The sequence below is a fragment of the Triturus cristatus genome, chromosome 2_1 (genome assembly GCF_964204655.1).
Source record: "Triturus cristatus chromosome 2_1, aTriCri1.1, whole genome shotgun sequence".
NCBI lineage: Eukaryota > Metazoa > Chordata > Amphibia > Caudata > Salamandridae > Triturus > Triturus cristatus.
The window spans coordinates 1125371118-1125395973 of record NC_140581.1 but is presented as its reverse complement, the minus strand read 5'-3'; the positions used below and the strand labels follow the sequence as shown (position 1 = coordinate 1125395973).

The following is a 24856-nucleotide window of genomic DNA, read 5'->3' as shown; positions in this document are numbered from 1 at the left end:
AAATTACCCTTTTTTGGCAAAGTGCCTAGCTGTAGTTTTTGAACCCTAGCTCTGACGGCACCTAGGGAAACCTAGCAAACCTATACATTTTTGAAAACTAGACACCCAGGGTTTCCAGGGAGGTATGGCTTGCGTGGATCCCCTAACATTTCCTTATCCAGAATCCCCTGCAAACCTCAAATTTAGCTGAAAAAATCACTTTTTCCACACATTTTTGTGTGGGAAAATTGTGGCATTACTGGGCTGACGCAAATTTCCTACCACCCAGCGTTCCCCGGGGTCTCCCGATAAAAATGGTGCCTCACTCGTGTGGGAGGCCCAAGTACACGCGGCAGACAAGGACCCAAAACGTATTGAGGCGACATCAAAATTGCCTATCTCAAAACGACCTGGCTTTGCAAGGGGGGTCACCTGGGTTTTTGGCCCCGTGCTCGGCGACCATCTAGGGAAACCTACCAAACCCACACATTTCTGAAAACTAGACACCAGGGGTATGCCACGGAGGTATGGCTTGTGTGGATCCCCCAATGTTTCCTTACCCAGAATCCCCTGCAAACCTCAAATTTCGCTGAAAAAAACACTTTTTCCGCACATTTTTGTGTGGGAAAGTTATGGCATCACCGGGCTGACACAAATATCCTACCACCCATCGTTCCCCTGGGTCTCTCGATAAAAAATGGGGCCTCACTCGTGTGGGAGGCCCAAGTACCAGCGACCGGCAATGGCCCAAAACGTATTGAGGCAACATCAAAATTGCCTATCTCAAAACGACCTGGTTTCGCAAGGGGGGGTCACCTGGGTTTTTGGCCCCATGCTCGGCGGCCATCTAGGGAAACCTATTAAACCCACACATTTCTGAAAACTAGACACCCAGGGTATTCCAGGCAGGTATGGCTTGCGTGGATCCCCCAATGTTTCCTTACCCAGACACCCTGCAAGCCTCAAATTGCCTGTCGCAGGTACTTGGGCCTCCCACACGAGTGATGCACCATTTTTATCAGGAGACCTGGGGGAACACTGGGTGGTAGGAAATTTGTGTCAGCCCGGTGATGCCACTACTTTCCCACACAAAAATGTGTGAAAAAAGTGATTTTTTTCAGCTAAAATTGAGGTTTGCAGGGGATTATGGGTAAGGAAATGTTGGGTCCACGCAAGCTACCCTAAAAACAAACGCGCAAAAAAAAATCCCTGGCGTCAAGAGGGCTTTCTGCCCCCCCGGGGGGGGCAGATTGGGGGCTGGTGTCTCCATCTGCCCCCCGGGGGGGCAGAAAGGCTGTAATGGTGGCGGGCAGGTGGGGCCATTGGCATGCCTGATTCGGGCAGCCCCCACCATAAAACAAATTGTGCAAAAAAATCCCTCGCATTTAGTGGGCTTTTTGCCCCCCCCGAAGGGGCAGATTAGGGGCCAATGCCCCATCTGCCCCCAGGGGAGGCAGAAAGGCTGTAATAGTAGTGGGGGTGGGGGCTTGGCGTGTCCATTTCGGGCAACCCCCACCCTAAAACAAATTGTGAAAAAAAAATCACTGGCGTTAAGTGGGCTTTCTGCCCCCACGAAGGGGCAGAATAGGGGCCAATTCCCCATCTGCTCCCCAGGGGGGGCAGAAAGGCTGTAATAGTGGTGGGGGCATTGGCGTGTCCGTTTTGGGCAGCCCCACCCTAAAACAAATTGTGCAAAAAAAATTCCGTGGTGTTTAGTGGGCTTTCTGCCCCCCCCCGGGGGGGGCAGAAAGGCTGTAATGTTTGCGGGGGTTGGGGCATGGGCATGCCTGTTTTGGGCAGCCCCCACCCTAATTCATATATGCCAAAAAAATCCCTGTGGTCTAGTGGGCTTTTTGCCCCCCGGGGGGGCAGATTGGGGGCTACCAGAAAGACTGTCATTTTTGCGGCAAAGTAAAGAAAAGAAAATCCCTGGTGTCTAGTGGGCTTTTTGCCCCACCCCTCCCCCCCGGGGGGGCAGATTGGGGGTTACTGGAATATACGTGCAATGGGGTCTGTACAAAAGCGGCATCTGATAATTGCCCAATTACACGGTCGTCGAGCACAGATAGTATGTCTCCAAGAAACACACTTGACTGCTTCTGAGCTTGCTAAGGTACAGAGATGTTGGAGGGGACAATTGTTTGGTACGGTCTATTCTGCCTTCTCCCGTGGAGCGGCGATTTGGCTGCGAGCGGGTGTTCTTTTTCATTGACAGATTGTGGGATTGATGATCAGGGGCGGTTTCTTCTTTTACAGGGCACACTGGATGGTACCCGAGTGGTCTTGTGATCGATTTATGCACCCAATATTGAGCAAGACACTTTCCTTTAACAAGCCGTGTCAGACTGGGAACATTACCTGTGGATATTAGGGAGGGATTTTAATGCTGTGTTTGATATTGATCTTGATAGGTCGCACCCCCCTTCCTCCAACGTAGCTGCCTCTATACAAGCGCCCAACTTGGTTAATTGGACGAAAGGATGGGGACTGTTGGATGTCTGGAGCATGCAACAGGTTGGTATGCGTGAATACTCACTTTATTCCTTCCCACACTCCTTGCATACACGCTTAGATCATTTCCTTTGCTCCCCAGACCTGTTCTCTGTTAGCAAGTACCCCATATTTAGGCAAAACCATCTTCGATCATGATCCCCTGGAGTCGGTACATCATTGGGGTCTCATTCCTGCGCCAATCCCCACATGGTGCTTACAGCCGTTACAGCTGGAAGACCCAATTCACAGAGATACTTTAGGCTACCACTATTACCACCTATTTTACAGAAAACGAAGGTACGGCATCCTCTAGGATAGTTGAATGTGAATCGTTCAAGGTAATACACAGAGGGGTCTCTATGGGGATGTTCGTGGGAATTCAGCGAGCAGCCATACGAGATCTTACAGACTTCAAAAGTGCATTACAAGCGTTATAAATAGCTGCTCAGTCTGATGCTGGAAAAGTGCCGGATCTCCAAGAAGCCAGGATCAGATATGCTGAGTTATTGGAGCACTTGAAGGTGATAGATTTAAATGCATACACTTTGCGTACTCACGCTGATTCGGACAGGTCTGGTACACTGTTGGCCAAGTTGATTAGACAGCAGCCCTCCCCCACATCTATTCTGGTCATATATAATGACCACCATGAACTGCTCTCTACACAAGCAGACATTGATAAAATGGTTTATGAACATTATACCTCTCTTTACACAGCTCCTCCATGCGACACCACGGATGTGACCTCTTCATTCTTGGAGGCGATGATATTGCCCAATATCACAGCAGCCCAGGCTGTAGGCTTAGCAGCCCCCTTGACTGCTCCTGAAATCAGTTGTGCTATACGGGGACTTGCTCGTAACAAGACCCCGGGTTTCGGATGGGATTCCCATTGAATTTTACTCCACCTTTGCGGTGTCCATGGTCCCTAAGCTGCTTCAACTGTACACCACTGCTTTGGATGAGGGTGCCTTGCCCCGGACGACTAGGGAGGCGATAGTGATCTCTCTGTTGAAGACTAATAAAACCCCTTCGGATCTCTCAGCGTATAGACCCCTATCGATCCTTAATACGGAGTATAAAATTCTAAGTAATCTATTGGCGGCATGTTTGCTCCCCTTGCTCCCCACTCTGATTCATACAGACCAATGCAGATTTGTACCAAACGCAGTACCTCCCAGAACATACGTCGTCTTTATGCCCTTCTGCATTCTGCTCTCGCCAGCTCACCCCGTGCAGGCTGCCTCTTAGATGTACGCCAGGCATTTGACTCGCTATGCTGGTCGTATATGCTGGCCACATTGGTTAAATATGGGATTCCCCCAACTTTTATTAAATGGGTTAAGCTCCTTTATACTAGACCCACGGCAAGGGCAACAAGCATTGTAAATTCACCTCTGTCACTAAGATTTTTGTATGGAGTGGCAGCGGGACAGTGGTGGTGGGATTATTACAAAAGGGAAGGGACAACTGTTATTTCACAATTTGGAGTAACTGCTGGTCTGTGGTGATTTATTGCCAATTCTGAAAAACCATGCTAGCTTACCCACAACCGTATTGTCATGAGAGTTCGGAAGCAAAATTCTAAACTAGTTTTGGATCACACAAAAATAGTTATTCAGCACTGGGTAGGACGTGGCGGCCAGCTAGGTACCAGGTCGTAGAAGTGCCTGAGCTCTGGGATGCATGCAAGAGAGCGGTAGAATGGCAGAGAGACGGCTGACTAGCCACTGCAGTTTTATTTTCCAATACTAGACAATGTGTTCCTGCCTTGAAGCAGCGGGGCCTTACCTTTCCCCTTCATCCAGGCCGACGCGGAGCGCTGGATGAGAGCTGTGCAAGAGCTAGGGAAAGGCCTCAGGGCAGCAGTAAGGAATCCCCTCCGGGGGGAAAGGTGGTAGCAGCAGCACACATGCTGAGATCGGCTCGCAGGCACTTTGTGCTTGAGAAGGAAATTAAAGAGGAAGTCTTGTACGGGCAATACAGTACTGTATTCACAAGCTCCAATAGCTATTTCAACCCCCTCTTTAAGTGAATTTAAAGAGGTATACAAGGATTCACCCCGCAAAACTAAACAATCACTGTTGTACACTGGCCCAACAAGAGCGGAGGGAGCGGCTGGAATGTTAAAAGATGAAGCCCGGTTTATCATTTGTACGGTGCGGGTTTATTTTGGAACTTTTCGCGATGTGCGCCATTTGGATGTCTCACATTATTTCAGCGTACTCAACAGCATTTTAACGTGGAAACACACGAAATGTACAATAAACATTGTTACAAAATAAAAGAAATGCACGTACAAAGCCAGCAAAAAAAACAAGCACGGAATCGAAACCAGTGGTGCGCGCGCACCACAGAGGAGCGGGGCGAGGGAGCGCGGCAGCAAGGCGAACGCGCACTGCTGCGCGTAATAGACACCGATGGGAATGGGCGGAGCAAAGGCGGGACATGCACCCGCCTTTTGCCCAATTGCGTGCCTTATTTATTTTTTGTAAACGCTAAAGCCAATGGCAGCCAGCGAAAGCAAAACCACACGCATGAACCCTCTACATGAGGTCTCGAGCTGCGCGAGCAGAGCTACGCACTGCAACGCTAAGCGCGAGACCTAAAAACCGGCATCAATATATCTGCGGCATATAATGTATATCGAGGTACGTGGCAGGGTTCCCCGCTGTCGCCCTTGCTGTTTGTACTTGCTCTAGAACACTTGTTACAACAGCTCCGACACGTAATGGCATTAGTTGGCATCCCGGTTGGTCGGCTACGTCATTCTGTCTCGGCGTATGCTGACGATATGTTGCACTACTTTGCAGATTTGCATGTTGATATGGCACCTATTGTCTTATTGTTTGAACAATTTAGGACCGTTTCGGGATTGTACCTTAATGCTTCTAAGTCATTGGCCTTTTCTTTTTATGATACATATACACTTCCTACGCTACAATTTGGTCCACTGCAGTTTAGAGTAGAACCACTTACCTTTAATTATTTAGGGATTAATATTTACAGAACGGCGTTGGACACAATTGATGGGAATGTTGTTCGAGCGATTAATAATCTCAAATCCCAAGTAGCATTCTGGAATACTTTACCTTTAACCACTGCGGGTCGAGTGGCCCTCTCCAAGATGGTAATGCTTACTAGACTATTGAATCAATTCACGAATCTTCCAGTGGTGCCTCCTGCTTGGATTTATAAAGCGTTAGATAAATTATTTACTTCCTTAATTTGGGGACAGGGCCGACATAGATTATCTCTTGCCAAAATACAACTCCCGACTACAGAGGGTGGAATGGGTGTGCCAGATATTAAATCCTATTCTATAGTGGCCCAACTACAATGGCTGGCTTATTGGTTAGCTGGTCATAATTTATTAGAAATAGGTTATTCGCCTGTTCTCTTACGGGTTGGGACGCTCCAATCCTTATTATGCCCTGGAATGACTAATCTGAAAGATCCTCCATTTCTTTTACATATTGCATTCCACTATTGGAAACTGGCACTGAAGTATACTAATATATCGTTGCCCTATGCCCCGAATATACCCATATGCCCCGAATTTACTTCTATGTGGCTTGCCCACGGCACGAGGAATTTTGTCAGACGCTAGCCTGCGCAGTTGGTTGGAATTTGGGGCGACCACTGTAGGGGACTTATTTCTAGATGGCACTTTAATGCCACGTGAGGAATTTATTCAAACATATTTGGCCCCTCCTACGTTGTTTTAAACACATGCTGCGCTCACGCATTATCTGCGTAGATACTGGTTAGTGGATCAGAGCGAATCTCCGACCTTTGGGTTACTGCAATCAATACACATAATGGGACACAGTAGTCATCTGGTCCAATGGCTGTATTGGGGGCTGCGACCCCATCTTGGAGTCTCCTTATTATCTCTTCATCCAAAATGGGAAACAGAGGTGTCCCGGGTCATCACAGATAAAGAATGGTCACAGATCATTGACCATCCCAGGCACGTCTCCCGTAATGCGAGACTAGAAATGATTCAGCTGTTTGTCCTGCATAGGGCCTATCTCACACCACAGATGATACACCGTATGTACCCCAATGCCACATCAGAATGTCCTCGATGTCACACCTCGGAGGCAGACTTTATTCACATTTTCTTGAAGTTCCCTGCCCTTGTGGACTTCTGGGCGGAGGTTTTGCAGGGCCTCACACACCTTTCTGAGCATCCCACTTGGCACAACCCTGAGGCATGCCTCCTTGGACTCCTTCCGCTTCCTAAGGAGGCAAAGGTGTTACGCCATTTTATAAATCTCATTCTCATGCTAGCCAAGAGGCTTATGAATGAATGAATTAATGAATGAATGAAACAGGATTTATAGAGCGCCTGGTTACGCATAGGCATCTCCGCACTATAGCCTGATTACACACTGAACTGTGCCCCATTCATTTAAGGAAAAGTAAGGTTTTAATCCGTCTCCGGAAGGTGAGGTAGTTAGGTTGGGCATGGATCTGCAAAGGCAAACTGTTCCAGATTTTAGCCACATTATAAGAAAAGAGGTGGCCACCACTTCGTGCTCTCTTTATTCTTGGTGTTACCAGTAAGTATTTGGTTTTCGACCTTAGGGCTCGATTTGGACGGTACAGATGGATAAGGGACTGAATAGCCAATGATCCCTTGCCTGCAAGTGCTCTATGGGCTATGCATAATGCCTTAAACTGAATGCGCTCACGGATGGGGAGCCAATGAAGAGATGCCAAAGCTGGTTTAGCTGAGGAACGCTTTGGGATGTTCGTGAGCATACGTGCCGTGCAGTTTTGAACAACTTGTAACTTTCGTATCGAGGAGCAAGGGGCTCCGAGATACAGCGTATTCGCATAGTCAAGATGTGATAGGATAAGAGCCTGAACTAAGACTCTTCTTGCTGAAAAAGGGAGTAGGGAGAGCACTTTGCGGACCATTCGTAGGATCCCGAAACAGCTTGCAGCTACTTTTTGCCCTTGCTCTTTAAAATCAAGGTTCCGGTCGAGCCAAACTCCCAGACTTTTGATTTGGTCTTTAGGGGAGGGGGCAGGACCAAAAGAGCTAGGCCAGAGTAGCCCAAGATTTGTCTTTTCTCTATTACCTAGGAGCATTAATTCCGTTTTTGATCCATTAAGTTTTAGAAATGAATCTTCCATCCACCTTGATACTTTGTCCAGACAAAGGGCGAGACCAGAGCTGGAGGGGTCCCGTTGGTTGAAAGAAACAACCAACTGGGTGTCGTCAGCATATGATGTGTTTATAATTTGGAAAGGTACTAAGGAAAATGCAGCGGCCTTTGTAGATCGTACAAATGTTAACAAACTTAATATGGAGTTTACTGCACACATATATGAACATGCAATTGATTTTTGGGATGCCCACATATGTGTTGCTGACAACAAATTAGAATCTAGATTACATCATAAAAGCACTGCAGGCAATTCCACACCACATGCGTCCAGCTTCCATCCTAGACACTTGATCAATAGTGTCCTGTACGGGGAATTCTTGAGACTGCATAATATTTGCAGCTTAGATAAAGAACTGTCCCTATGCCAACAAGAAATAAAAGATTTTTGGAGCAAGGATACTATATAAAGACTATTGAATGGGCAATGTTAAAAGCCAATGAACAGACTAGAGAAACCATGTTTTTTCACATGCACGCAAACACTGACTCAAACCGGAACACCAATACATTGAGGCAAGGTGAAGAGACCAATGTCAGACTGATTACTACCTATAGCCGCCAGGAAAGGAAAATTAGATCAATCATCAACAATCAATGACCTATAGTTTTAACTGATGGCACTTTGGGCCAAATACTTCCTAACAAACCCATCCTTACTTTTCGGCGAGCTCCATCTATGAGAAGTGCCTTGGTCAAGAGTAGCCCTGAAATAGGTGTTAATACGAATTGGCTTTCACCTAAAAATGATTTTTATAAAGGCAGTTCATGTAGGGCCTGCCGGTTTGGGGTAAACATCTCAAAATATATGTCAGCTTTCAGCTCTAAACCAGTGGAATTAAAGGGTTTCTACAATTGTAGAACTGAGTTTGCTGTATATGTCCTTGAGTGCACCTGTGGGCTACTCTATGTGAGCAGCACTAAGTTGCAGGTGTACTTGAGGATTTTGCAGCACCTTAGGGTGATTGTGAATTCCGATCCCACAAATCTGGTGGCATGACATTTTAAACTGAAGCACAACAGCGACCTCAATTGTTTAAAATACTATGTGGTTGGAGCAGTGTCAGTTTTGAGAAGAGGGGCAACAGGGAAAAAGTGCTCCGCCAGTTGGAGTTGAGGTTCATTTTAGGATTCTAAAACACCAAATGGTCTAAACATTTTTTTATAAACCCTATTCATATGTATTGTCCCTAGGATTCGGATGTCAAAGAAGTAATACCAGTGTATCAGTGTTAATCTTGATATGATGTTATACATACACACATTTATTTATTATACAACACTTAATATGATCAATGTAGTTCATACAGCTGTGAATTATCTTCCCCGGTTTCTAGTACTGTGTTGCACTAAGCACTTTCTTTTCACCATGCACTTTTAACGGTCAGCACTTTAGGTAATAATATTTAGATATTTGGCAATTATGGATAAAGACAATATGAATTAATAACATGAATGTAGTGCAGTTTGCGTACTAAACACCTTTGAGCATTTGAGCCCATAATACTTTGTTGTATTCTCTGTTGTAAAATGATGGTACAATAATACACTAGCAATCAACTAGCATCTGGTATAAGATATGACCGCTCTGAGAATATTGGAACTAATACCAGTATTTCCATTCTGCACTAACATTTGTTTTAAAGGCATGTATAGCAACATCTCCTTATAACTATTAGTTTCACAAATATGCATATACTTGTGTGCACCAACAATGTGCACTTTAATGTGAAGTTTGTTGTTTTAAGCTATTAATAGCAATGCATGTTTTTAAACCAAATTAGTTTGTCGATGCAAGACTATAGTTATTTTTTAATACATAGCAATGTGAGATGTGATTGGTCTGTCTTTTAAAAACAACATAGAATCCGTCTTTAGTCTGTTTTCACTGCCGTCTATTCGGTTAATCACATGGGTTTAATTTATAAATTGATGAGAATGCGGCAGAGCGTTGTATTTGATCAAGGCCATCTGTTGTGGCCGAAACCCATCATATACATGAGTGAGCAACAGCAATACATGTATGCACTTTATTTACTGGAGTCCGTGACCGCTTCTTTGAAAGTATCTGCATTTGTATATATAAATATATATAATATAATTTATTTAGAGTTTTATATAGCGCGGACGTGCCCCATGGGTTTTAGAGCGTTTCAAAGTTACATGAATGGTCCAAATATATATAGATAATTGATTTACCATTGTTTTACCACTGTTTTTTAAGAGTATACAATAATTTTATTTTCTCTTGAATCAAATGATATTTATAATTCTATTTGATTAGCAGTGTTTTTTTTGACAATTTAGCTTGATATTATGCTAAATTCCAACTTTTTGAAGCTATTCTAAATCGGATTTTATTTTGCAGTATGTTTTCAGTGTTTATGGTTAGAAGGAGGACCTTTAACTATGTACCTTACAGCATTTAAACTCGTTGGTCTTTAGCCATGTCATGTGATCAAGACCGGGTTTACCCGGTCGAAACGCGTCATGCTGCTATCTATGGTGGAATAAAGCACTTTCATCTTTTTTCACGTAATTGAGTGGTCTGTACCTGATTTGCGCGATCTGCATTTCTTCAGGATTCCTGGTCTCTATTCAATTCAGGCGGTGTGACTGTTCCGCCTTTCTACGGACCCTCTCTTCGAATGTGGCTGGTGGATTTCAGTCGCATCGCTTTGCGATTGTTTATCCGGAAGGAGTTTTCCTGGCCAGCCCCCCACAGCCAAGAGAGAAAGGATTGGGCAGTTGCTTAAAACGACGGAATGGAAAGTCATGAGGATTGTGTGAGTCGGAGGACCCCGCTGACCTTTTGTACTGGACTTAGGTGAGCTGTTTTTTGCTTCTGCCTCTCGGAGGCTATTTGTGGGTGAAGAGATTTGTGAATTTACAGACTTTAGAACTGCGCGTATTCCATCCACACGCTGAGTTCTTTCTACATTGTGCATAGCTTTTTCCTCATTCATTTCCGTTATGGCGATGGCAGGCGATGTGCTTAAAGCTCGTGAACTAATAGCAGATGCTTTGTTTACTAACTTACTGGATACGACTGAAGTTAGCAAAGGTGCTAATAATATGGCAGACAAAAATTATGTGAAATCTAAACTGACGAGATTGGAGAAACTCCTACGTACGGAGCTAACTAAGTGGTGGGAAAAAAAGTCCTTGGAAAAATTTAAAGAAGCCGGAAGAGTGCCTCTGGGTTTGAGGGTTCTCATTGCGCCATCTTTTGAGAACCCAAACCCCCTTACGTTAAAAGAATGGGCAGCTAATAATTTGGAAGCGTCGATGAACATGGTCTGCATTTTAATTAAATATGCGGAGATTGACAGATTAGACATTGTTTGTCAAATCGAGGCATTGAATCTTGAACTTAATGCGATGGAACAACAAGATGTCATTGGTAAAACGAGAGAAGAAATAAAGAAACGCCTTGACAAACATGAGGAAGTAATTAAAACACGGAAAGTTTTTGAGTTTTCACGCGATAAAGCTGATTACGAGAATGGACGTATTTTTACTTTCTCTAAAAAGTTTGAATCTGTTAAACGACCGGGGTTAACATCTAAAACATCCACAACTCATTTACAACAAATGGACTCTGAAACCTCTGATACAGAATTAAGTTTAGCGATAAGCAGTGCTGGTTCAGATGATGGAAATCCCTCAACGTGCCAACAACCTGCACTCAGTGGCTTTACCCCATCTGAGGAATTGGGGTTTATGATAGAGGATATACACTCAGACCAAGGGGGCCCCCTCAGGCAAAAGACGGCACCAACAAAACAAATGCCGCAAAGAAAGGAGGAAACAGAGGCGGTTTCACGAAAAAGAGGAGAGGGAGAGGAACCCCCCAATTGAACTAAACAATGCCACCACCACCAAGACAGCTAACACTGTCATTAACCTTACAGACTTAGATCTAGATGCAGCAGAAACGCAAATTTTAGCCTTGGGTTTATCCTTCTGTCCGAGGAATAATTTTAAGTACATTCAATCTCGTATTGACGTATTTAAATTTATACGAAAATTGAAATTAATTAAATTCCATAAATTGAACAAAGTTAGTAGTGCTGCTATTTCTGTTATTGCTGAATCGCAACCTAGTAAGAATCTATTAATCTCTGATGTACATACTTTGAAAAATATGTATTCACTGCATGATGTAGTTGATGTCTCCCCTTCTGACACCCAAGATGAACTCCGTTCCATGGGTATTAATAGTATTAGTGTAGCTGTGAGTCCTTTTTGCCCCTGATCTACTTTTGTTCCCATGATGCCCACAGACGGAATTGACGTTTTTAGTGATCGTATGGTTGAAGACCTAAAGGGATTGAATAGATCTATTGCACTTAATCAGAAGCGGAGGAGTTATGCTGAGATCCAATACTCCACGCTTATGCGCAAAATTAATAATCATGGGAACATCATTGTAAATATGGCTGACAAAGGAGGTAATGTTGTTTTATGGCCCCGTTATGTCTATATCACGGAGGCAGAAAGGCAGCTCAATGACTCTGTGTTATAGGAAGGCCTCCTTTAATGAATTAAATAAAGTCAAGGATTTGGTTCACAAGCAGCTAGCCCATTGGAAAAGGGTAGGTCTCATTAGAAAAAAAGAATTTTGTTTTCTAAAAAAAACGACCATCCTATTACACCCACTCTATATTTGTTACCTAAAGTTCATAAGGGTGTACTTCCTATACCTGGACGGCCTATTATTTCAGCCCAGAATGGGTTACTTGAACCTATTTCTAAATATGTTGACTTTTTTTTGCATGATTATATGGAGGCACTACCCTCGTACATTAGAGACACAGGTCATTTTCTCACTAAATTGAAGGGGGTCTCTTGGAGTCCAGATTATTATTTTATTGTGATGGATATCAGTTCTCTTTATACCTCTATTGATCATCAGGATGGTTTACATGCTATTCAGCATTATCTATCTAACAGAGATATCAAATTTAATGAACACAGTAAGATGCCATTAAAAATGATTGAATTGTGCCTGTATAACAATTTTTTCCTTTTTAATAATGAAGTTTTCCAGCAGTTATGTGGCGTGGCGATGGGAGCATGCTTCTCCCCCAGTTATGTGTGTTTACACATGGGCTGGTGGGAGGAGCATGTTCTGGATCGCGCTATATTTAATGCTGATAGCCTAGGATCAGGTATAGTTCACATGTGGCGTTTCATAGACGATGTATTTATAATATGGCATGGGTCTAAAGAAACAGCTGAAGATTTTGTGGCTAGCATCAATATACATGTGCTCAATTTGGAATTTACAGCTACCATCAGCAATGAGAAAGTTGAGTTTTTAGATGTTGAAATTTTTATTAAGGACAGCACTATTCAGAGCAGATTATACAGAAAACCACTGCGGGTAACTCAATTCTCCATGCCTCTAGTGCTCATCCTCTACATCTTATCAAAAGCATTCCCCACGGGGAATTTTTAAGAATCAAAAGAATTTGCAGCAATGATATTGATCTTAATATTTGTCTCAATGAATCATTTCAAAGATTTTTGGCCAGAGGTTATAAAGATAGTGATCTTAAAGACGCTTTAAGCAAAATGAATTTAAACACCAACGAATCCCCACAAGCCTCTAATATGGAAATTTCTATTTCTAATAGAGTTAATATTCCTAAAGGGGAAGATATTGAAATTAGACTGATTACGACTTATAGTTATGAAAAAAAGATCAGAAACATTCTGAACTCTAACTGGCCTATATTAAGAACTGATATTACTCTGGCTCCTCTCCTCGGTGAGGCTCCATCTATTACTTTTAGGAGGGCACCCTCTATGAGGGATGCTCTTGTCAAAACTAGTCCTGAAGTGGTTAAAACTTTGAATTGGCTCTGCAACAGATCCGGCTTTTTTAAGTGCAGTTCGTGCAGAGCCTGTAAATTTGGAGATAACACTGTGGAATATCAGGATGCTTTTTCCCAAGATGTCTGCAAAATCAATGGTTTGTTTACCTGTAAAACTGATTATGCAGTTTATGTACTACAATGCACTTGTCATCTTCGATATATTGGTAGTACTAAACTCCAAGTTTTCAACCGGATTCTGCAGCATCTTCGGGCTATTGTTAACTCCGATCCCAGCTATCCTGTGGCGCGTCATTTTAAACTAGCTGATAATAATAATCTTAAAGATTTGAGTTATTTTGTTATTGATGCAGTTCCATTATCCAAAAGAGGAGGGGATAGAGAGAGGAAACTCAGGCAGTTGGAGAGCCGATATATTTTGCTTCTGGACAATAAGATACCTAATGGCCTGAATACAGGGGAAGATCTTTATAATTTTTTATAAATAGTGATCCTTATATGGGGCAGGCTCGTCCCATCATTTCTTTAGTGTTATCTTTTACCCCAGCCATTCTATGATCTATTTTGCTGCTATTAAGAATTCTATGGTCTTTTATTGTCTTAAGTGGATTTTTACCTATGGTTTTCCATGTCTTGTTTTTATTGGATGGTAACTGATTTTACTAGTTTTCTAGTTTTATTAGTTTTTATTCATTGAAGATAGGATGTGGGGACAGGGTGGCAACTTAATTTGAAAATAGCAGACTTTTAGCACTACCAGTTTTTGACAGAATTATACCATCTACGGATTAATCCTTTTGGGACTATAATGTTGTATATAAAATTGTGTGTTCTTTTTGCTTTTAACATCATAATGTAGTGCCTCTAAATTTCCTGGACACTGACTTTTAAGTCAATCTGGTATAAATAATTTCCCTCTTTTGCACTAGGCACTTTACTTTTTTGCACTTTAGCATCTGCTCTTAAGAAAAATGTAAATTTAAAAAAACAATATATTCACTGTTTATATGATTGTGATTTATATTACACTAATGTACTAATTTTTTATCTGCTGTATTATACGTTTTTTTCATTGATATTGAACTCCAGGCCTTTATATGAACTTTTTTTACTGCAATGTTTTCGGTATTTTCTCTGGTATTGTATTCATTGGGCACTTGCCCTTAATTGATTTACCATTGTTTTACCACTGTTTTTTAAGAGTATACAATAATTTTATTTTCTCTTGAATCAAACGATATTTATAATTCTATTTGATTAGCAGTGGTTTTTTTTACAATTTAGCTTGATATTATGCTAAATTCCAAAACTTTTTGAAGCTATTCTAAATCCGATTTTATTTTGCAGTATTTTTTCAGTGTTTATGGCTAGAAGGAGGAGCTTTAACTATGTACCTTACAGCATTTAAACTCGTTGGTCTTTAGCCATGTCATGTGATCAAGACCGGGTTTACCCGGTCGAAACGCGTCATGCTGCTATCTATGGAGGAATAAAGCACTTTCATCTTTTTTTCACGTAATTGAGTGGTCTGTACCTGATTAGCGCGATCTGCATTTCTTCAGGATTCCTAGTGTATGTATATATATATATATATATATCTATCTCCAAGCAATACCTTTTCAGAAGTTCATTCACTGTGGTTCCTTTAGGTAACGTTTTTCTCCGATCTGTTAAACGGTGGCTAAGATAAAGGGGGAGCGGAGGGAAATGTCCCAAAATGTTGGTTTCCCATGTTAATTCCGTTAAAGTTTGCTCTCAGTGCATTAAATATGGCTGATTGGAATTGCACTAAATTTGGCAAAAATGTGAACTATACTCTGAAACCGTGCTTTTTGTTTATTTCAATCGGGTCAGCCATTTTTAAGAAAATGGCATTTAAAAAGGTCCTTGGGTGGACATGTACGGGGTAAAGCTGGTAAAAGGTTGGAGATAACGGGACTGTTGTTGTCCAGATATGCTCTGATTGGCCCATTCAAACTGGATGGATGAATTCTGATTGGCTAGGCGAAATATAGAGAAATTGCTGTGGCAGCCATTACAGTGCACTAGGACACTGTCCTTGAAAGCAAATATCAAAGACTGCATAAGGGTGCAGGGTGGACAACACTTGACCTCCGCAGGGCCTTGTGAGAAGTTGGCGGGGTGGTCCTATCGAAGTGTAAAAAAATATATATTTCTGGTTCCAGATACTATTGTACCCCAGCAAGATTCATCTGTGGTAACGGTATCTTAACACAGAAACTACAATTATGGAAAAAACAAGACACAGAGGGCCTAATCTGAGACTGAACCCTGCAGCCAACTGCCACTGTACAGGCCGTAGGCTGTGTGCAATAAGATTTGACCACCTACAGAGTGCTGGCCGCAGGGCCAAGTCACTGCTGTGCATGACACCCTGTGGTCAATCCTGGAACCGTGGTACCAGCATCCAGGACCGCAGTACACATCGAGTACACCGGTGATGTACCACTGCACCAGTACTGGTACTGTGTACTGATAAATTAATTAAAAGAAAATGAGATGGATGTGATCATAAGCCATACCCTGCAGCCAAATGACATTCTGCAGGTTGCAGGCCACAGGTACTATGGGTTGGTTGTCTGTATTGGGTTGGGTGCAGTGCCAAAGCAATGCTGCTCATGGATGAAGGCCATGTGCAGCAGGGGGTTGAATGCATGCAACTTCTTGAGGGGTATGGGGGTTGGGTGCAAGTTGTCTGTCAGGGGTAACCTCAACTTTGAATATGATAAACAAAAAAGACAGAAATTGACTTGAAAAAGAAATCACGAGAAAAAATCAATTGTTAAAGTCCCCTGGCAGTCAGGATGTCATCACTGATGTGATTTAACATGTCATGAGTCACATAATTTGTGAGGTCATAAGCCGTGTATCATAAGAATGCAAGTTCCAGTTATTCACTAAACTATGCTTGGCAAATTGTGGACGTTTTTCCCTTTGGAAAAGTTAGTTCTTATTTTATTTCAACACCTAACTACAATGTTACTTTAACCAGAAACTCGAAATGTGGAAAGTGGACAAAATGCAACATATGCAGCACCCATACTGTAAATTACCCATACATTTTAGATACAAAGCAATCCTGTGTGCAGATCTCCAAATATGCCCCCTGCCCAGAAGCACCTCCCCTACCAAGGGGATATGAAACAACAAAACTGGATTGGAGCTGCACCACAGATAATCAAAATGTCCATATGAAATTATCCACAAACATAGGAAATCATGATTCAATGAAAAGAGTGGCTGCTAATGCCAAATGTATGTTATTTTCTTCTTTATTGTTCTCTTCGTAAGAAACCATCAGCCAATGAGTTTCGTCCTTTTTACATAGGCCTTCTTCAGGGCTGTAAGTTAAAAAGGTGTATAAAATAAATTTACAGAAACAAACTATGCATGACTAACCACACTTATATGTACACAACATGTATGTAACATAGACATAAAGACAACATCTTATGCCAATACAATACAATACAATGCAGTATATGCGTCTCAGTGTATCAAGGAGCTATTCCCATGAGGTTGACATCTGAGACAAAAGTGGTTATTCATGTAGGAAGGGCATGCACGTTATGGGAGAATTGGGTATTGGGGTTGAGTGGCAGGTGCAGAAAGCAAGAGGATAACAGTGGGTGTTAGAAATTGGGTTTCTGCACCCTGTTCAAACAGGAGCCACAAACCCAGTCAGGGTAAGTCAGATACACATCATGAATTAACCTGTGCTCACCCTCTAGTAGCAGCAGGCTTAACTCAAGAGGCAATGTTTAAAGTGTTTGTGTAAATCTTCAAGCAGAAACACAGTGAAAATACCACAAAAATATTCCACACCAGGTTAGAAAAATAGATTATGATTTTATAAATATAACCAGGCCAATACAGCAAAAATCTATTAATTGGAAGTCGAGATATGAATTAGTAAAGATTAAATGTAAATAAAAGCACTTAGAAGCAATAAGCACCTATCTGAGCTGGCTCAACCATGGAGAAGTCAAGAGTACAGGCCAACAGCGATGGAGCATGGGCCGACTACAGAAGCCACCCAAGGCCTTCTGAAGAAAGTACTTTCATCGTGGTCACAAAAGCGTGATGCAGGAAGCTGCCAAGCGATGCATTGGTTTGATCCTGCAGTGGAGGGGATGTGTCACGGCGAGCCGTAGACAATGTGCCGAGTTTCTCCATGCAGTCAAAGGGGATGTGTTGATCTTCCCACACTGAAGCAGTAGCAACACATTGGTTCCGATGTGTCGGCTCTTTAATGCGATGCGCCGGTTCTGAGTGCGATGCACCAATTCTGCTACTGTAACAGCAGAGATGCGTCGGTTTGACTGGAGCAAGCACATGGGTCCACCTCCAATGGACCAGGCACAGGAGCAGGGGATGAGACTTTGATATCACTGAGTCTCAGAAACAGATGCCAAGCCAACACACCCTTTGCGATCACTCTGGGTTAAAAAAGAATACAGTTCTTCCTCAGTAGGGTCAGAGGGAAGCAGGGTAGCCCAGCAGAAAAGCAGTTCCTCCAGAGCAACAGTCCAGCAGAGTGATAGTCCTTGTAACAGTACAGCAGTCCTTATTCCTGACAGCGTTTCTTTACAGGTCTAGCAGTGTCTAATTTGGTGGGGTCAGGGACCCAGTAATATACCCAGTTGTGCCTTTGAAGAGGGGGGTGGTGGCAAAGAACGGTCTTTGAAGTGCACAGAGGTCCTTTCTACTTAGCCCTGGCTCCAGACTCACTGCAGGTTGGTAATCAACCCTTTGTGTGGGGATAGGATACTGCCTATTCAGGTGTAAGTGTCTGTCCCTCCCTCCCATCCTGCCCAGGATGAGCGATCAGGATGCAGAATGCTCGTCACCACGGTGAAGGAGAGGAAGCTTTTTTCTCATATAAAGCAAGAGGCATGTGTCACCCACTCACCTTATCAGACGCTTTGATGTAATATACAGCTTGCATTGAGGTGCTGCAAAGATAAGATTTGACTTAGTTGCTGCCACATATGGCAATCTGTTCAACTCTTGGAGAGTATTCTTTTTTGTGCTCCATTATTTTCTGAAGCTTAATATAAATAGAAGGATACAGTGGATCCCTTGAAGGAGATTGTTGCTGCTGTGCTTTCCACAATACGTCCTGACTCGAGTCCTCCTTTTATACCTAATTAGTTTCCTTAGGAATTGAGGTGACGCACCTCTGGGACCTGCCCCCTCCTTTTGTTTTTTAACATATTTGCGCCCTGTCGCACCTGGGACCGTGGCGCGGCTGTCTTGGGGCAGACGGCGGCAGATCTCTCTTTCCGCTGCACGTGGCTGGACGGAGTGCAGCAGCATGTAACACGCCTGCATACATCGAACGCCCTGCCAGACCATCTGAATCGGTGAGTGCTGTGCCTCAATATTGACTGCAATAACCGCTGAGGTCTTGCCGCGAGTGCTGTTGCCCACACGGAGGGAGAGGACTACGCCTCCCACACTGCCTGTCTGATCCCTGTCGCGCCCAGAGGCGCATAACTAACAGCGCGGCTCCCGTTTCGTGGGACGCGCGCCGAGCGAAGCCCGGGACAAGGGCGGGACCGTGTGTGTCCGTTGGTGTCCGGGTGAGTCCGGGCCGGGCCCCCCCTTTTGCGTCTTGTGGTCTAGTAATCGAACCTGTGCACTATTTGTTTGCTGTGTCCTATTGACATTCGTGTAATTCCTAACTCCGTTCAAATATTGAGAACACCAGTTTCCTGTGGATATTAGACAATCTATTCTCCCGTCATTTGAAGTGGTGAAGAATGGGGAAGACGCGCGCCGCTCCATCTGCCCACATTTCAAAGCACAAAGACACTTCAAACCAACCACTACCCAGTCTGACAGCCATTGACCATATGCTGCAGAAAACTATTGGGGTAGTTGCTAACGCAATTCAAAATACAGAGCGCCGCCTTTCCCTTCCTGCAAGTTCCTTTCTTCCTGTGCTCCCGACCAATTCATCGACCTTCACCATTACCTCTCAGGATTCGATTTTGGCTCCTTCCTTTGTTGCCCTTCCGGGGCTCATCATACTTTTAGTTCCCAGGATACTGTTGTTAACTTGGACATCGTTTCCCCAGAACTTCTTCCTATTTCACCAAGACAATCATTGTCTCCCACCATCTCCCTTAGTGACTCCTTTCCTGTTCCCCTCGCCCAGGCAGAGTCTTTCACTGGTAACCGGTCTTTTGACATACCTATGACATCGATCTTGCCCTCAGCCCTGTCGCAAAGAGCAGACAGTCCCACACCGAGGGCAATAACTAGAGGTCAGAAGGCCAGATGCAAGACAAAACACACTAACAAGGTGGGGCAACCCGTAAAAAAACCTAAAGGAAGCTTAGGTGGCACTAAACTCAAGAAAGTTGTTGACAAATCTAACATAACAAAAGGGAAAACTGTTAGCAACAATATACCAGAAACGATATCCATTTTTCCTAAGGATACAGGCTCATTTATTCAAACATCTGAAATAGCAGCTTCTCCTTCTATTTCTCTATCACACAGTGAGGGACTCTTTGTTAAAATCGAGCACCTTATGAAATCTTTATTGTCCCCACTTTTTGAAAGGGTTAAATGTATTAGTGTTAAGATAGATAATCTGGAGAAAGTACTGAAAAACACCTCTATTGTTCCAGAGCAACCGCTGGTCAGTGCACATACGAAGATCATAGACTTACAATCAAGTACTAGACCCCATGCCTCTGGCTCTGGAAACAATAAACAGTTACCATCCGCTGATAACCCCTTCACGCCTCAAACACCGAGGAACACCGCCTCTACCATCAGGTGTTCCCAGGTGGCCTTAAGGGTACCTGAACCTAAGATCATGGAAAGTGGGGCAGGTGCTCCACGTAAAGATACGGTACCCTTGGAATCGACGACCAGTATCCCTGGTATTTCCAGGGAACTTCCTATGAATACTAACCCTACAGAAAGTAGCTAGGACTCCTTTGTTGCTTGTATCAGCCATTGTTGGATTTGAGAATGACGTGTGGGATGAACCATGTATGTAGATATGGGGAGGAAGGTGCTGTAGCCCCAGCCTGGTTTCTAAGAACCCTTATGAATATTTATTCATACTGTGTCAGTCTAAAGATGAAGTCATAGAACACTAGTGTTCAGGGAAACCCTCCTTCTGCTTCCAGGACTAGAACTAGGTAAAAGGTTCAATCCTAAAAAGGCTCGTTACTGTGTAGTGTAGGGGAGGTGATGTAGGTGAAAGGGTATGCTGTTACCCGGGCCTATATTAGAGTACCTTTATGAAACATAACTCTCCCACTAGCAGTATATAATTGGCTAAAATTACCAGTTCAGGGTTTAATACGGTAAAGACATTTTTTATATAACTCAGTTGTGAGTCGATCTTCTACACATGCTTTGCCATTAGCTAGCAATTGCCCCACTTCCTCTATTTCTTTGAGTGTAAAATCTAGGAACTCCTTAAGTTTAAAAATATTAACCTCCTCTCTCATAGAATAGATGGCTTTATAATGATTTAAAAAGGGCTCGTAAATTTGTGTTTCTTCTGTCATGCATATTTTTTTCCACTAAAGATGTTACCCTATTGGATGCTTGTTGCTCTTATTTGCCAGGCTACAAATTTTGCGGAGAATTCACTTTCCTCATACAGTCAGTCAGTCCGTCATACTGACTTTATTCGGTTAATCAAAAGCATAAAAGTACACTACAAAAATCATTTTAAAACGTCAAAAACACAAAGACAAAGTTCATTTAAAATATTCCTAAACACCATAAAATGAGAATAAAAATATCCCCATCCACATAGCATAGAGAAATTGTGCCAATTCCTTTCAAGATTAATCTTATACACCCAAAGCATCCAATTAGGCATTCATTTCCTTCTGATTTGTAAAAAGTAAAAAAATAATCATATCTTGAGGTCCTGTTTTTTTCTTTTCTCGGACTGTCGCAACTAAAAATCCAGGAATGTAAAAAAAGTTTACCATACGTTGTTCAACATCTGGAAAATATACTAGGGCAGGCCTTACCTGCACAAAACTCTTGATCTTAAAATAGGAACTTAAAAGCATTTTTCGGATATGCAGATAGTAATCACAAAACATGATAAAGTGCAAAGTGTCTTGGGTGGAAAATGTATCACAGGAGCAGGTACCCAGATTGTTAGAAATGGGGGCCTCTAGTTGGAAGAGGTAGGTACCTTTGTCCCGATAGGGAACCTTGCTTCTAGTCAGGGTAAGGGGGATACATACTTCAGATAACCCCTGCTCACACCCTTGGTAGCTTGGCATGAGCAGACAGGCTTATCCCAAAGGCAATGTGTAAAGTATTTATACCAACACTCAAAGTAACACAGTGATAACACCACAATATGGACACCACACCGGTTTAGAAAAATAAAGTATTTTTAGCTAAGCTTCACAAGACCAAAATGACAGAAATCCAACATACATTTGAAAAGGTTTTCAATAAAAATGTCTTTTAAAGATGTTGCCAAAGATAAACTAGTAGACTCTGTATTTGTTTCACAGGTGTTACAAAAATAAACTTGTAGACTCGGTATTTCTTTGTACGCAAGAGTACTAGGGCGAAACCGTCCTTGAATTGTAACAAGTTATGTGCCCAAACGTGGTATTACAAACACATGTCACTTCGGCACCGACGGACGATGCCCCTGCTGTTGTGAGGCCTTCACTACTCTTCCAAAGCTGACTCCACGGCCAGCGATCATGAATATATGCCCCCAAATGTGCGGTACTAAAACGGGAGATGGAATGCAGGCTCCCGGCACAATTGATCTCCTCCGATCAAGAGCGGGCCGGTGGTATCACCAGGAGAGGGAGGCCCTGTTGGTAACTGGCAATTCCTTGCAAACCCGCTACCCGCCCCAAGCAGTGGGACACACAGCAGCTCAGGACTACGGTCCGAGCCTTACCTGGGGGTTGCTGGGTGTCCTTCGACTCTGGGCTGGCGTCCTGCTGGGCGGCCCCGTATGCAGCGGCCGGGCATCGCAGATGAATCCTTGTTGCTAGGCAACGCCTCACAGCTAAATACGCTGCAGCACTGCCCTTCCTCTGGCGATAACGGTCTTTGGCTCGCGACTTGGGCCAGCGGTGGTGAACAGCTATTAGGCAGGCCTTCTGTGTTCTTCTCCCCGAATGCCGCAGGCTCCACAGAGGTCACAGGGCAGGCAGGACTGAGTGCTGACACACAGTGTCATGGAGAGCAGGCTTTGCGAGGGATACAGTGTAGATAAAGCTGGGTGCAGACACACGCACACAGCGCTGCTTTGGAAACGTTGATGTTCCTGAGTTTCCACAACGGGAGGCCAGCTCACACAGGCCCTTCACGATTTCTTCTTCAAGCAGGGGAGGTGGACACAGCACACAGCAAAGTCTCGTAATCTTCCTTCAGCAGCAACAGCAAACTGCAGGCCAGCCCCAGACACACAGCAAGGGTAGCGCTTTTCTTCAGTCTCTTCAGCTGTCCTCTTCAGCAAAAGTTCCTCTTGATCATGAAGTAGTCTAAAATTCAGGGGTTTCAACTCTAATATTTATACCCCAAAATGTATTTGTTCTCTTTGTGTAAGGGGTTCTGAACCCAGTCCAAACCAGTTCTGGGTGCACTCTGCCAGTGCACAACTTATTCCTTTGTCAGTGACGGCCTGGGTCCCAGACACACTGCATGAGGTAGAGCAAGTTTTTTGTGGCAGGCTGGCACAGCCCTATTCAGGTACAGGTGCTACCCCTCCCACCACTCCAAATGCAGATCGACCTATTAAGTCTAGTGCTGACTCACCCAGACTCCTGGAGCCAGGGCTCCTCACCAGCCCCTGTCACTCCCAAAGCCAGACAGTCAATCCACAACCAGGCAGAGGCACACAGAAAGGTTGAACAAGAAAAATAGCCACTTTCTAAAAGTGTTATTTTCAAACACAGAATTTAAAAATCATCCTTCCTAAAATGTGTTATAAATTCTGAGTTCAGGGATACCAGACTCCAATTTTCTATCTCACTCCTGTGGGAAGGTATGCTTGGAAAATGTTAGAGCATTCCCCATTCTGTCCTATGGGCAAGTAGCCTTTCAACTGTGAAAAACAACATTGGCAGTATTTCACTATCAGGACATGTTACACAACTCAATACATGTCCTACCATTCACATACACTGCACCCTGCCCAGGGGGGTACCTTGGGCCTTCCATAGGGGTGTCCCATGTGCAAGGAAAGGGAAAGGTAGGGCCTGGCAAGTGAGTGCACTTGCCAGGTCGACATTGCAGATAACAAACTGCGTGCAGGCACTGCGGTGGCAGGCCTGAGACATCTTTTCCGTGCCATGTATGTGGGTGGCACAATCAGCGCTGCAGGCCCACCCATAGCATTTGATTGACCAGCCCTGGCACACGTGGTGCAATTTACTAGAGACCTACTAGTAAACCAAATATACCAATCAGGGAGAACCAATCATAATTACACTTTATACATGGAGCACTTGCACTTTGACACTGATCAGCAGTGGCAAAGTGCCCAAAGCATCTAAGCCAGCAAAACAAAATCCAGCACAGCATCAAAAACACAGGAAGTAGAGGCGAAAAAGTCAAGGAAAACCACACCAAGGATGCCAGGTCTAACACCGATCTTCCGCCCTTCGCCATCCCTATGGTTCTGCTAGTAAGAAATTATGAAATCTGAATCTTGTTATAAGAAAGCGGTGGTAGGGCTTTGTTACTTAGTTTAAATAGGGTTCAGTTGCTAGATTTGTTTTCAGGAGTGAATGACCTCGTACCGTGGGTTTCATCAACTCTCTGGTCTCGCTTTCGGCTTGTATCATACATAGGAAGTGTTTCTGACCCACGATAGATCCTTCTTTGATAGCTTATTTGGTGAATCAAACAGCTCTGTGCGCCCTAATTTCAATTTTAACTTCCTAACATAATCTAACCAGGAAATACTCCAGGGATAAACAGTCCCGAACAATCTCATGGTTCATCTCTAAATCGGGATTGGCCCAGACGGAGCCATACCAATCCGATCTAACACAAAACCAATACCCAATTCCTGATGGATAATATAAGGTGTTGATTGTGGTACTGATAACAAATTTCTAAGAAATGTATTTTGTACTATTTGGAGGTCCTCAGCCTCCTTGTAGCCCCATATTTCAGACCTATAATTAAAAATATCAATACATTTCGCTCTATATATATATATTTAACATGGCTTGAACTGGCTTAGCCCCTAGCCTGCCTGCAAAATCAAGAACCGCTACTGTTGATCTTACCATAGAGTTTAATTTGGCTTTCTTTTGCAGGGCCCATGTGCCCCTTTCATCAAACAAGACCCCTAAGAATGGAAAA

The 24856-nt window shown here is 43.5% G+C and overlaps 1 protein-coding gene across 2 annotated transcripts in view; it reads left to right on the top strand.

Moving 5' to 3' along the window:
* The window catches only part of AFF1 (ALF transcription elongation factor 1), a 957397-nt gene that overhangs the window by 283845 nt on the left and 648696 nt on the right, over positions 1-24856 (top strand). Inside the window, exon 1 of one of the 2 annotated variants that reach the window (XM_085636541.1) lies at positions 10382-10479. The exons of the other annotated variant lie outside the window; for it this stretch is intronic. The gene's annotated coding sequence lies outside the window, so the exon portion shown is untranslated. Of the gene's footprint in view, positions 1-10381; positions 10480-24856 lie in introns of those variants that run through there. 2 annotated transcript variants of the gene reach the window in all.